The sequence below is a fragment of the Rhagoletis pomonella genome, unplaced genomic scaffold (genome assembly GCF_013731165.1).
Source record: "Rhagoletis pomonella isolate Grant_MI unplaced genomic scaffold, Rhpom_1.0 Rhpom_scaffold_00002, whole genome shotgun sequence".
NCBI classification, from domain to species: domain Eukaryota; kingdom Metazoa; phylum Arthropoda; class Insecta; order Diptera; family Tephritidae; genus Rhagoletis; species Rhagoletis pomonella.
In genome coordinates this window covers 91,759,160-91,772,428 of record NW_023458556.1, presented here as the reverse complement: position 1 = coordinate 91,772,428, position 13,269 = coordinate 91,759,160, and the positions used below count along the sequence as shown (strand labels likewise).

Sequence of the window (13,269 nt, the reverse complement as noted above, 5' to 3'; positions counted from 1 at the left end):
AGGTGTCATTCCTTTTAATCATTCAAATTTAGCAATAAAATAAAGCTACATTATCCAAACAAAAGTGCAATGATAAAATAAGATAAACCAGTTGAATAGCATTTATAAATTAGAAAATTTTAGTTGAGAAAAAGAAGTGCACGCAAAGGATTTCACAAAAATGTACTGAAATGTGCCGCGGCGTCGCGTTACGTTGTGTGCGCGCCGGTCACGCGGGGTACGCAGGGCCCGAGCGCGAGCGCGTCTTTTTTCGCCGTCGAAACACTAGCGCGCCTTTATTCGTCTCTAGTGACGTATTATCGGTGTTAATGCTGGTTCCCAAGTAATCGAAACTCTTTACTTTCTCAAAATTATAACTGTCAACAGTGACGTGGGTGCCAAGGCGCGAATATGCAGACTGTTTGTTTGATGACAGGAGATACTTCGTCTTGTCCTCGTTTTTCACCAGACCCATTCGCTTTGCTTCCTTATCCAACTTGGAAAAGGCGGAACAGACTTCGCGGTTTTTGATTCCGATGGTATCGTCGTCATCGGCATAAGCCAGCAATTGCACGCTCTTGTAATAAATTGTTCCTGAGCGGTTCAGTTCTGCAGCTATTATTATCTTCTCCAACATCAGATTAAAGAAGTCACATGAAAGAGTGTCGCCCTGTCTGAATCCCCGTTTGGTGGCGAACGGCTCGGAGAGGTCTCAGTTTGGCGGGGATGCCAAATTCAGACATAGCGGCGTATAGGCAACTCCTTTTAGTGCTATCGCAAGCGGCTTTAAAGTCGACAAATAGGTGGTGAGTGTCAATTCTTTTCTCGCGGGTCTTTTCCAAGATTTGGCGTATTGTGAAAACCTGGTCTATGGGGCATTTTCCAGGCCTAAAGCCACACTGATAAGGCCCCATCACTTCATTAACGGTGGGCTTCAGTCTTTCACACAATACGCTCGATAAGACCTTGTAACCTATGCTTAGAAGGCTGATCCCGCTGTAGTTGGCGCCTTTCTTGTGGATTGGGCAGAGCACACTGAAATTCCAGTCGTCGGGCATGCGTTTATCTGACCATATTCTGCATGCACCTTACCAACTCCTCGCCACCGCCAACAGCTCAGCTGACACGCGTTCAGCTCCAGCAGTTTTGTTGTTTTTCAGCCGCGTTATTGCTATTCGTACCTCGTCATGGTCAGCCGGAGGAACATTTTCTCCGTCATCATCGGATGGGGTTCTTCTTCTCCACAACTTTCCGTGCTGCTACCATTCATTAGCGTGGAAAAGTGTTCCCTCCATAATTTAAGTACACTCTGAACATCGGTAACTAGGTCGCCATTGCTGTTCTTACAGGAGTACGCCCTGGTCTTGAAACCTTCCGTAAGTCGCCTAACTCTCTGGTAAAATTTTCGGGCATTCTTCCTGTCGGCCAGCATTTCAAGCTCTTCGCACTCACGTATTTCAGCCTCTCTCTTAGTGCGGCAAATACGTCTCGCTTCCCTCTTCAGATCCCTATAGCGGTCCCACATAGCACGCGTTGCGCTCGATCGCAGCGTGGCCCTGTACGCGGCATCTTTTTTTTCTGCAGCTTCCTGACACTCCTCATCGTACCAGTTGTTCTTTCGGGCCCGCTGAAATCCGACTACTTCTTCGCTGTCGGTGCTTAATGAGCGGGAAATGTGGTTCCACTGCTCGCATATATCGGTTTGTTGAAGAGTACTCTCTGAGAGCAGGTGTGAGAGTCGAGTAGCGAATGTACTGGCTCTTTTTTGTGATTGCAGCTTTTCGTCGTTAAGCTTTTCTTGCACATTCGGGCGCACATTTGTTGCTGCACAGAGGCGGGTGCGTATGCCTTCCGTCTATCACAAAATGGTCGATTTGGTTTCTCGTTGTTCGATCCGGAGACAGCTACGTAGCTTGATGAATCTTTTTATGCTTGAACCTAGTACTGCATACTACCATGTTTCGGGCCCCGGCGAAATCGATCAGCCTCAGTCCGTTGTCGGACGTTTCGTCATGGAGACTGAATTTTCTGACGGTGGTTCAATAGATCCCTTCCTTTCCCACCCTGGCATTGAAGTCGCCAAGCACGATTTTGATATCGTGACGGGGCAGCGCTCGTACGTGCATTCCAAGCGCTCATAGAAGAGATCCTTGGATACTTTCTCTTCTTGATAGCTTTCTCTTCCATCGGGGCATGGGCGCAGATGAGCGAAAGCCGAGCAGAGGCAACTTTCCCATTAAGGGTCCAGACATTCCAGGCGCATGCCATCAAATCGTAGTCCTTTAAACATTTACCGTGGTCGTCATAATAAGGGCGGGTCCCAAACCCAGCGCACAACCCATTGGTGGGACGGGGGTGGTTTCGCAACCAAATACACGTTTATATAGCGAGCCGCTTTCTCCAAGACAGACACCCGCTTGCAGCCGCATTTACTGGTGAATAGACGTTGCGGACTTCATATGTACATATGTATGTATGTATATAAAGGCTTTAGTATTTGCGATATTTTTTCATATGTGTTTGAGATAATAAAAATATTTTCATTCTGCTCATTCATATATCTATGTGACTATTTGTTTTCTTTATTGCTTTCACTTAATGAATTTACATGCCATGTTAAAGTATAAACAGAATCAAATCGCTGGGAGGACTTCGTTGGAAGATAGTTCGCTTTCAAAATTAAAACACACTGCTGTATATTAGATTGCACTCAAAGCGACGAAGAAGTTCGTCTGACGAAATTCGGCGAGAGTAGATTTATTTTTAATTTTTCCGCTGCCGCCCGTCACAAAATCAGCTCTCAGTAGAAAAGTAGCTTTGTTTCTTAACTTTTTAGCAGATAATTATCCGAAAGAATCAGAATGGTAAAATTTGATGATTCATCTTTTCGTGTTTGTTTCTATTCTGTTTTACTGGGCGAAATGCTGCGGCGTGTATCACCCGTCGGCATCGGTCCGTCCGCCGAAATCCGCAGAGCGATTTGGTTCTGTTTAAGCTTTCATCCATTTGACTTTTGTTGGCATTACGAATTCTTCATCAAAATCAAGCTCCAACTACAACAAATAAGTTATTTTTATTATTTGTCGCGCGTTTAAAAGTTGAAGGAATTCTATGCATTTGTGCAGGAATTGCAGAGGGGAAAATTTTGAAATTTTATCTTTTATTAGAAATAAGTGGTTAGAAGCCTGTGACGCGAAGGAAAAAAGCCTTCCCAAAGTACCATTAGTTTGTTCAAAGCAATATATTCAGGGCTAACACGGAATCCATCGTAGAAAATCTACGAATTCGAATGCCTGCTACGAATACGAAAAAATTGCTATCACTGAATCCGGGTGAACTCGAAAATATCGTCAGCTTAGAATGCTGATCCGAAACCAGCTAGTGCAAAGGAAACAATAGACATTTACAGCGCGTTTACATTGGACAATGCTGTCAAGACAATAAAGAAATACGTATTAGTTGTCAAAAACGCAATGTGTGGAAATGTATGCATGTATTAGTGAAGAAGTGTGCATGTATTGCTATTGTCATGACAATATTGTCCGGTGTAAACCCGAAGTTATGTATGCCATTTTGCTCACGCTGCCCCAGCAGTCGCAATGGCCGAGTGAGCAGAGCACTAGACTGCCAATTGAGAGAACCGAGTTCGAGTCGGAGTCGTCGGGCAGCGGAGCTTGTTTTATTCTTATTTTTATTATTATTATTTTCAATTAATCTTTTAGATGTTATGCTTTTAAAGAGAAATAAATATATATATTTTTTTAATTAATTTAAATATGTATTTTGTAAATATTTTTTTATGATATTAAAGTAATTAAGTTCCTTTGCTAATAAATTGTTGTTAAACTATCATTAAAAGTCATTAAATAGCGTGTAGCAGATGCATGTATGTATGTACATATCGTCATTTAAAGCACAAAACAGCGTATCGTCGTTCTGCAAAATCTCGTAAATGGCATTTGTGGCAAAAAATTTTTGATCACCGAAAGCTCTTGGCATTTAGCCCTTATCCATTTATACTTAAATATCGATACTTGGATATAAGAAGAGGAGATAATTAGGGATAAAAGAGATAACCGTTTTGAAAAACAAAAATCTTGGCAACCTCTCATACGAGGTTTTGTGATTTTCTTGAAACGCGGTTTTGTACTTTAAAGGATATGTATGTATGTATGCCATTGATATTTTACGTCTATGTTTACACAAATATATGGAATTATATCAAACTATAACAAATTTGGAGTATAACAAATATTTATTTTAATAATTTATTTTTGAGCTATAGGCCGTATGTTAAATAAAACATTAAATGTTTTTCTGCTTTATTTACTTTTTAGTTTTATTTTGGTCGATATTTCGCCTTAGTCTGAAGGCATCTTCAGCACTAAAAAAGGAAACAATATTTTTACATCATCACAATATAAAGCAACAAAAACATACATATGCACAAGTGCATTAAAACGACTTACACTATTAGCGTTGTCCGGTCGACTAATCATATGTTAAAATGTATAATAACAAACAAGCACGAAGAAGATATTAAACATAAACAGGAGAACTAATAATTAAAATACAGTAATTGTAAACAAAAATTTTTATACAAACAACAATACATGAAGTGCTAAACAGTAAGACGAAGAAATGTTTGTATCTCATCTCAGCAGAGCAATGTTGTTGTCCGAAGAAATCTTGGCAGCGGACGGACGATAAGTTTAACATGAACACACGATCACACGACACCTACACTGTAGGTTTGTTGTTGTGCGTTAGAACTAAATTGCGATAAACGTGAGCGCAATTGGCGGTGTCCGTTTTATAGTTCATCCTTTTGTGATTAGGGGTGTTCATAATATGTAGCATCTTTAAAACATAGCGTTTATTATAGATTTTCTCTTCTTGCAAGATTGCTACTTTATCAAAGTCGGGATAATGTCCCGTATCCTGGCGAGGTGAAAAAAAAAAGAATTGTGAGGAGTGTAGGCGAAGAGCCCACAATTATCTTTAAGCGCCCGGCAGAACGTGACCATCAGAAGCCGAGATTACCCTCACCAAGGCAGGAGGATTAGTCAGCACCGGTGACGACCAGATAAGGCCCAAACCATTAGACCCGTAGAAGAACCCCCCCAGCGACACGTAAGTGATGAAAAGATAGAATTTGTCAGGTGGTAGTGTAAATTTTTGTGTGTCCCTAGTGTGCCAGGAGATTAAGGTGAACCACCCCAGTGTGAAGGCAGGCAAAAAGGGCACGGCACAGTTCGCTGGTGAGTTCTAGGCTTAAGTATAGTAGAATTCCGTACAAAAGCTTTTGCGTGAGGGATATTTTGCAAAAGGAATTTTTGAAAGCTCGGATCGAGGAGCAATAAGCAGCTTTCCGGTTTGTGTAAGGGGTCAGTCAAGACCACCACCGGCATGTTATAACCCAATCATTGGGAATAAATGTTACTCTGCGCGTACCAAGTATAGTCCCAAAAATATTATTTTTTTTTTGAGCATTGAATTATGTGTAATATATATGTTCATACATTTTCGTTACTTAGATAATTCGTTAAGAAGTTTGTACATACTTATACTTTCGTTTTTTTTTATTGTCTTTGTGCCCGCCAGGCAAGAAGAACCCAAACAAAAGGGTAAATTTTAGTAGTTTCTGAGCGGGGAATATTCGGCTCCCGGAAACCCTTCGCACCATCCGAAAAGAGCTCTTGTAGGTAGGGTGGCAGGTTTTCAATAGTGTTTAACAGACGTGTTTAACGGTGATCAATTTGATTGGTTCCTTTTTGTTGTGGCGGTCTGAAACCGATCTTAAATTTATTGATTTCCTTTTTTCCTGTTTTTAAATCCTTATAATGTTTATATAATATTTTGTAATAAATTTTATTGTGTTTGTAAAAGAATTTAAAATGTGGACTTAATCCCTTAAGCAGGGGAGGCAAAGATGACTAGGGGGTAGGTTGGACATTGGAGCATGGCAAAAGGGAGGCCGCAAGGAGACACATCAGGCGGTCCATGGATGGGTGGGCTTCCTGTGGGTGAGATATTTATGCCAGTGAACGAGCCGCCACGTCCGCCCGGCACCATTGTGGCAAGGGTTAAGGATCCCGACCACCTAATGACTGAGCTAGCCAGGGCAACCACGATGGTGGCCTGACAAGGGGCGACACGTCTACGCGACAATTCTTTCATGATCATACACTTATAATTTTAGTAATAATTACTACCTTAGTTGGTTATTTAATATTTATATTATTTTTTAATAATTATACAAACCGAAATTTATTACATGGCCAAACTATTGAAATAATTTGAACAATTCTACCAGCTATTGTTCTTTTATTTATTGCATTTCCTTCTTTCCGATTATTATATTTATTTGATGCAATTAATGAACCCTCTGTAACTTTAAAAACTATTGGACATCAATGATATTGAAGTTACGAATATTCAGATTTTACAAATGTAGAATTTGATTCTTATATAATTCCAACAAATGAATTAACTACAGATGGGTTTCGATTATTAGATGTAGATAACCGAGTAATTTTACCTATAAATTCTCAAATTCGAATCTTAGTAACTGGGACAGTGTAATTCACTCTTGAACAGTTCCTTCTTTAGGTGTAAAAGTTGATGGAACTCCTGGTCGTTTAAACCAAACTAATTTTTTAATAAATCGACCAGGTTTACTTTATGGACAATGTTCTGAAATTTGTGGTGCTAATCACAGTTTTATGCCAATTGTAATTGAAAGTATTCCTATTAATCACTTTATTAAATGAATTACAAATAGAGTTAATTCATCATTAGATGACTGAACGCAAGTATTGGTCTCTTAAGCCACTTAATAGTAAATTAGCACTTACTTCGAATGAAAAAATTAGTTAAAAATATAACATTAGTATGTCAAACTAAAATTATTAAAATATTTAATATTTTTTAATCCCACAAATAGCCCCTATTGGTTGATTAAGCTTATTTATTATTTTTTCTATTACTTTTATTTTATTTAGAATAATAAATTATTATTCAATAATTCCTAAATCCCCTAAATCTCAAATTTCACAAAAATCAACTAAATCATTAAATTGAAAATGATAACTAACTTATTTTCAGTATTTGACCTTTCATCAAGAATTTTTAATTACTCGTTAAATTAAATAAGAACATTTTTAGGATTGTTAATAATTCCATCATTATATTGACTTATACCTTCACGTTATCATGTATTCTGAAATTCAATTTTACTAACACTACATAAAGAATTTAAAACATTACTAGGGCCATCAGGTCACTCAGGATCAAATTTTATTTTTGTATCATTATTTTCATTAATTTTGTTTAATAATTTTATAGAAGAACAAGTCATTTAACATTAACTTTAACTTTGGCATTACCTTTATGATTATGTTTTATAATTTATGGATGAATTAATAATACTCAACATATATTTGCTCATTTAGTCCCACAAGGAACTCCTGCAATTTTAATACCTTTTATAGTTTGTATTGAAACAATTAGTAACGTAATTCGTCCAGGAACTCTAGCAGTTCGATTAGCAGCTAATATAATTGCTGGTCATTTATTACCAGGGAACGGATTTTATGGAAATTGCCTTTTTTTCTGCTAAAGAGATAGAGTATATTCGATTAAGAATGTCCACGATTTAGCTTTCCCTGATTCCATATATACACATTTGATGTTGTTTTTAAGATATTTGCCTTTTTTTGCCTTTTCTACCTTTAAAAAAGTGATTATAGCATTTACAATTTTTTTTTTTAAGATTAAAAAATATACACATGCCCATGCGGCTTATAGAAGCGCAGGGACCTCTTGCCAAATTAGTGTTGAAAAAATTCAAAGCCGTTTTCTCAGCTAACGTAGGCTTGAAGACAATAAGGGGTGTGGATAAAATTGTAAAGGGCGAGGAAAACGCCTTTATTCCTGATAATATGAACGTTTCAAACGTTCCATATTTAAATTGGGCTCCCTTGTATCAACTTACGTCGATCGCACATTTAGTACATTCAAGGCTTTTCTTCGCGAAAATCGAATCAAAATGCTGCCAGAAAACTTCAAAATGCATCTTGTGGTTCAATGTTACTACAACTATACAGATTAAAGTTTTATGAGTTAGAAACTCGAAAGGATAAAATAGTCAAAGATTCAAAGTACAAATTTTTCATATAATGAAACTAGTTCATAGTTTTTCTCTTTTTACTTGTAATATAAACATTTCAAAAAAAATATATTTTTTGATTGTTCCTCGTATTTTCTGTCTTTTTTTAGTGCCTTATTTTGCTTTTTTTGCAATACCTTTTTTTTGCCTTTTCCTGCCATTTTCGCTATTTTATTTTGCCTTTTTAACCGACTTCCAAAAAAGGAGGAGGTTATCAGTTCGTCGGAATATTTTTTTTTTTGTTTTTTTTTTATGTATGTTACCGCATAACTTTGGACCACGTCAACCGATTTCGATTTTTGCATCGGAAAGGTAGTGTCTCAGAGGTGGTCCCATACTAATGTGGTTAAGATCCGATCAGTGGATCATGAGATACAGTATCGGTCATATCTATAGCACGCCATTTCAAAGTGATATTGTGTGCCACTTATGTTTATTTATTTATTTTTAAGAATTTTCAATTAAAATATAGTTCTTTCTCTAACAATACCCATATAAACCCAGGTTTAACCATTTGTAGAAAACTACAAAAAAGTGCAACAAATTTTCATATAAATTTCAAACTTTTTTCTCGGAAGTGTTAGAATTTTTCTGAATACACAGTTTTATAGCCCAATCAATTTTAGTCTGATAATGTGCAAGTTTCAAGTGGCTAAAGGTTACCACTGATTTTTTAGAATTTTTTTCGCCAAAGGCGTTGCGGATTTCTTCCATATACAAATAAATTGAGTTTATTCATTATATGGAAGCCAATGCGACAAAAAAATTTACGGTAATTCGTAGCCACTTGAAATTTGCACATTATCAGACTAAAATTGCAGGGGCTAAAAAACTGTGTACTCAGCAAAAATCTAACACTTCCGACAAAAAAGTTTGAAATTTAGGTGAAATTTTGTTGCACTTTTTTGAAGTTCTCTACAAATTGTTAAACTTGGGTATATATGGGATTTGTCTGAGAATGAACTAAATTTTAATTGAAAATTCTTAAAAATAAATAAATAAACATAAGTGGCACACAATATCACTTTGAAACGGCGTGCTATAGATATGACCGATACTGTATATATATATTTTTTTATATGAGAGTTGAAGTCGGTTTTTTTTTGCTAAAAATTACTTGTTTACAATACCTAGTGCCTTTTCCTGCCTTTTTCGCTATTTTATTTTGCCTTTTCCAGCCTATTTCGTTACTTTATTTTGCCTTTTTTATAGGTTTTTAGGTCCTAAAAATCCGTTCCCTGTTTATTACTAATATTACTAGATTACATTAATTTGTCAAATTGCTTTATTAATTCTTGCATCAGCAGTAGCAATTATTAAATCTTATGTTTTTGTTGTATTAAGAACATTATATTCTAGAGAAGTTAATTAATGTCAACACACGCTAATCACCCATTCCACTTAGTAGATTATAGTCCATGACATTTAACAGGAGCTATTGGTGCTATAACTTCAGTTTCAGGTTTAGTAAAATGATTCCATCAATATGATATTTCATTATTTGTATTAGGAAATATTATTACTGTCTTAACTGCTTATCAATGATGACGAGATGTATCGAGCTACATGTATCATGTATTAATTGGAATTACCTTTTTATTAGTATGTTTAATTCGGCATTTAAATAATCATTTCTCAAAAATTCATCATTTTGGATTTGAAGCAGCTGCATGATATTGACATTTTGTTGACATTGTTTGATTATTTCTTTATATTTAAATTTTTTGATGAGGAGGTTAATTAATTAATTATTTATATAGTATATAAGTATATTTGACTTCCAATCATAAGGTTTACTAACCTAGTAGTATAAATAATTTTTCCAATTGCTATTATAACTTCAATTTAAATTATTATTCCTAGAGTAGTAATAATATTAGCATCAATTCTATCAAAAAAAACATTAACAGATCGAGAAAAATGCTCACCTCTTGAATGTGGATTTGACCCAAAATCTTCATCACGTCTTCCTTTTTCTTTAAGATTTTTTTTAATCACAATTATTTTTTTAATTTTTGATGTAGAAATTGCTTTAATTTTACCAATAGTTCTGATTATTAAAATTTCAAATATCTTTATATGAACAACCACTTCAATTACTTTTATTATTTTTTAAATTATATTCATTTATTATATATTAAATTATTGGAGTATATCATGAATCAAGGGATATTAAATTGATCAAATTAACTACATTATAACACTTGATTTGCATTCAAAAAGTATTGAAGTTTCAATCTACCTTAACTAATTGAATATGAAACGATTTATTGCAATTAGTTTCGACCTAATTTTAGGTAATTTAATACCCTTATTTTCAATTAATATCAGTCTATTGATTGAATCCAAAAAGAGGCTTATCACTGTTAATGATAAAATTGAGATTTATACTCCAATTAAGGAAGTATGATGTTCAAGACTTACTTTTGTCTTTTAATGGTTAAATTCCATTTATACTTCTACTTATATAGTTTAATAAAAACATTACATTTTCATTGTAAAATTAAAATAATTTTTTTATGAATTACAAAAATTAATTCACTACATTCAAGAATTATCTAATTACCCTAACATCTTCAATGTTATGCTCAAAATTTAAGCTACTTGAATAAAATAATAAAAAAAAAAAAAATCTTAATAAAAAAGTGATTCATAAAACAAACAATAAAAGATAAATTTTTAAATTATTATTATGAAGAAAAAAATTTCAATTAGAAAATTTAATCAATCTATTATATACATAAATTTTGACCACCTAAAAATTCTGACCAACCTTGATCAAATGATTTATAGACTACTCTTCCTAAATTTAATGGGAAATTAATACTGATTAAATAATTATTAAATGATTTATTTAAATAAAATAAAGAAACATGAGAAATTATATAGCCTATAAGTCCTCTAACAATACAAACAAATAAAGTTAATAATTTTATATATACAGGTAAACAAATTATATAAGGGGTAAGAAAAATTAATCATCTATGAATTCTCCCCCCAATAATTCTTATAATTAATAAACCTCTTATTCCACGAAACATAATTCAACCCTCAGCTCTTAATATATTTAAAGAACCTCAATTTAATTCTCCTGTTATTGAGTAATAAATTAATCGAAAAGAATAACAAACTGTTAATCCAGTAGAAAAAAAAGTAGAAAAAAAAGGAAAAAAAAATGTGTATAACTTAACGAAACAATTTCTAAAATTATATCTTTAGAGTGAAATCCAGCCAAAAAAGGTGTTCCGCATAAAGCTAAATTAGCAACATTAAAACAAGAAGTAGTTAAAGGTATATAAACCCCTAATCCACCTATTTAACGAATATCTTGTGAATTTTGTATATTATGAAGCCCCTGCACATATAAATAATAATGCCTTAAATAATGCATGAGTTAAAAGATGAAAAAGCTAATTTATAAGATCCTATTGATAAAATTCTTATTATTAATCCTAACTGTCTTAATGTAGAAAGAGCAATCTTTTTTTTTTTTAAATCAAATTCAAAATTAGCTCCTAATCCAGCTATAAATATAGTTAACCCAGATAATAATAATAATAGCTGGCCTAAAAAAGAATTATATAATAAAATATTAAAACGAATTAGTAAATAAACACCAGCAGTTACAAGAGTTGAAGAATGAACTAAAGCAGAAACAGGAGTTGGAGCAGCCATAGCAGCAGGCAATCAAGAAGAAAAAGGAATTTGAACGTTGACATATCATCAGGAACGTTCTAAAGAATAAGTAAACAAAAAAGTTTATTCCAAACGTTCAGAATGAATAGAGAAATGCAGCCTAAATAAAAAATATAATTTCAACTTCCATAATTTAATATTCATCAATTGCAAGTATAAAAGCAACATTACCAATACGATTTGATAGGGCAGTTAATATTCCAGCATTATAATATTTAACATTTTGAAAATAAATAACTAAACAATAAGAAACTAATCCTAATCCATCTCAACCTAATAAAATTCTAATTATATTTGGACTAATAATTAATAATATTATAGTTAATACAAATATAAGAACTAATATAATACAACGATTAATATTAATATCACCACTTATATATTCTTTTCTATAATAAATTACTAAAGAAGCAATTAATAAAACAAAAGATATAAATAACAAACTTATTCAATGAAATAAAATAGTTATAACAATTCTAGAAGAATTTAATGAAATAACTTCTCATTCTAAAAAAATACAATAATCTCTTAATAAAAATCTTCAACTAAAAATAAATAAATTGATTCTAATTCTAAATAAAATTAAAAATCTAAATCTACAAATCTAATTCACAATTTAAAATGAAATAGATCATATCATTGACACCACAAATCAATATTTTAAATAAACTATTTAAAATTTAAAGCCAAAATATACAAATTTTACTTTTTAAAATTAATAAATTTTAAGGAAATCAATGAAGTATTAAAATAAAATATTCACGAATTTTACCCCCACTAAATGAATAAATTCCAGAAAATCCTTTTCCATGTTGTCTATATGCATATAGATATAAAGTATATGCAGCTCTAAAAAAAAGATAATAAAGATAAAGAAATAATAGTTAGTCATGATCAACTAATAATTCTATTTAATAAAGAAATTTCACCTAATAAATTTAATGAGGGAGGTGCAGCTATATTACAAGAACTTAATAAAAATCATCATATTTAAAGTCATTGAAGGTATAAAATTTAATAATCCCTTATTAATTAATAAACTTCGACTTCCTAGTCGTTCATAAGTTATATTAGATAAACAAAATAACCCTGATGAACATAACCCATGAGAAATTATCAAAGTATAGGACCCACATAAACCTCAATAATTTAAAGTTATAAGTCCACCTAAAACAATTCCGATATGAGCTACAGAAGAATATGCAATTAAAGCCTTTAAATCAGTTTGTCGTAAACAAACTAAAGTAATTAATACTCCACCAATTAAACTAATTCTAATTCAAATATAATTATACTTAACACCACTTAATTGTAAATAAATAATATAAAAAAAAAACTTTTTAATATACAACGCTTTTATAAATGGGCTAAAAAGTAGAAAATAATATTTCTCAGTCCCATAGAATTTGTTTTGATAACTTTTG

The 13,269-nt window shown here is 33.0% G+C and overlaps 1 long non-coding RNA gene and 1 pseudogene across 1 annotated transcript; one reads left to right on the top strand and one right to left on the bottom strand.

The window, feature by feature from the left end:
- Positions 1–4,372: 4,372 nt before the first annotated feature.
- LOC118734767 lies at positions 4,373–5,214 on the top strand. Its single transcript, XR_004992431.1, has 2 exons — positions 4,373–5,112; positions 5,172–5,214. It is a non-coding gene; the product is annotated as an uncharacterized LOC118734767 (long non-coding RNA).
- A 6,012-nt stretch (positions 5,215–11,226) lies between these two features.
- Positions 11,227–11,844, bottom strand: LOC118755936 (annotated as a pseudogene).
- Positions 11,845–13,269: the final 1,425 nt, after the last annotated feature.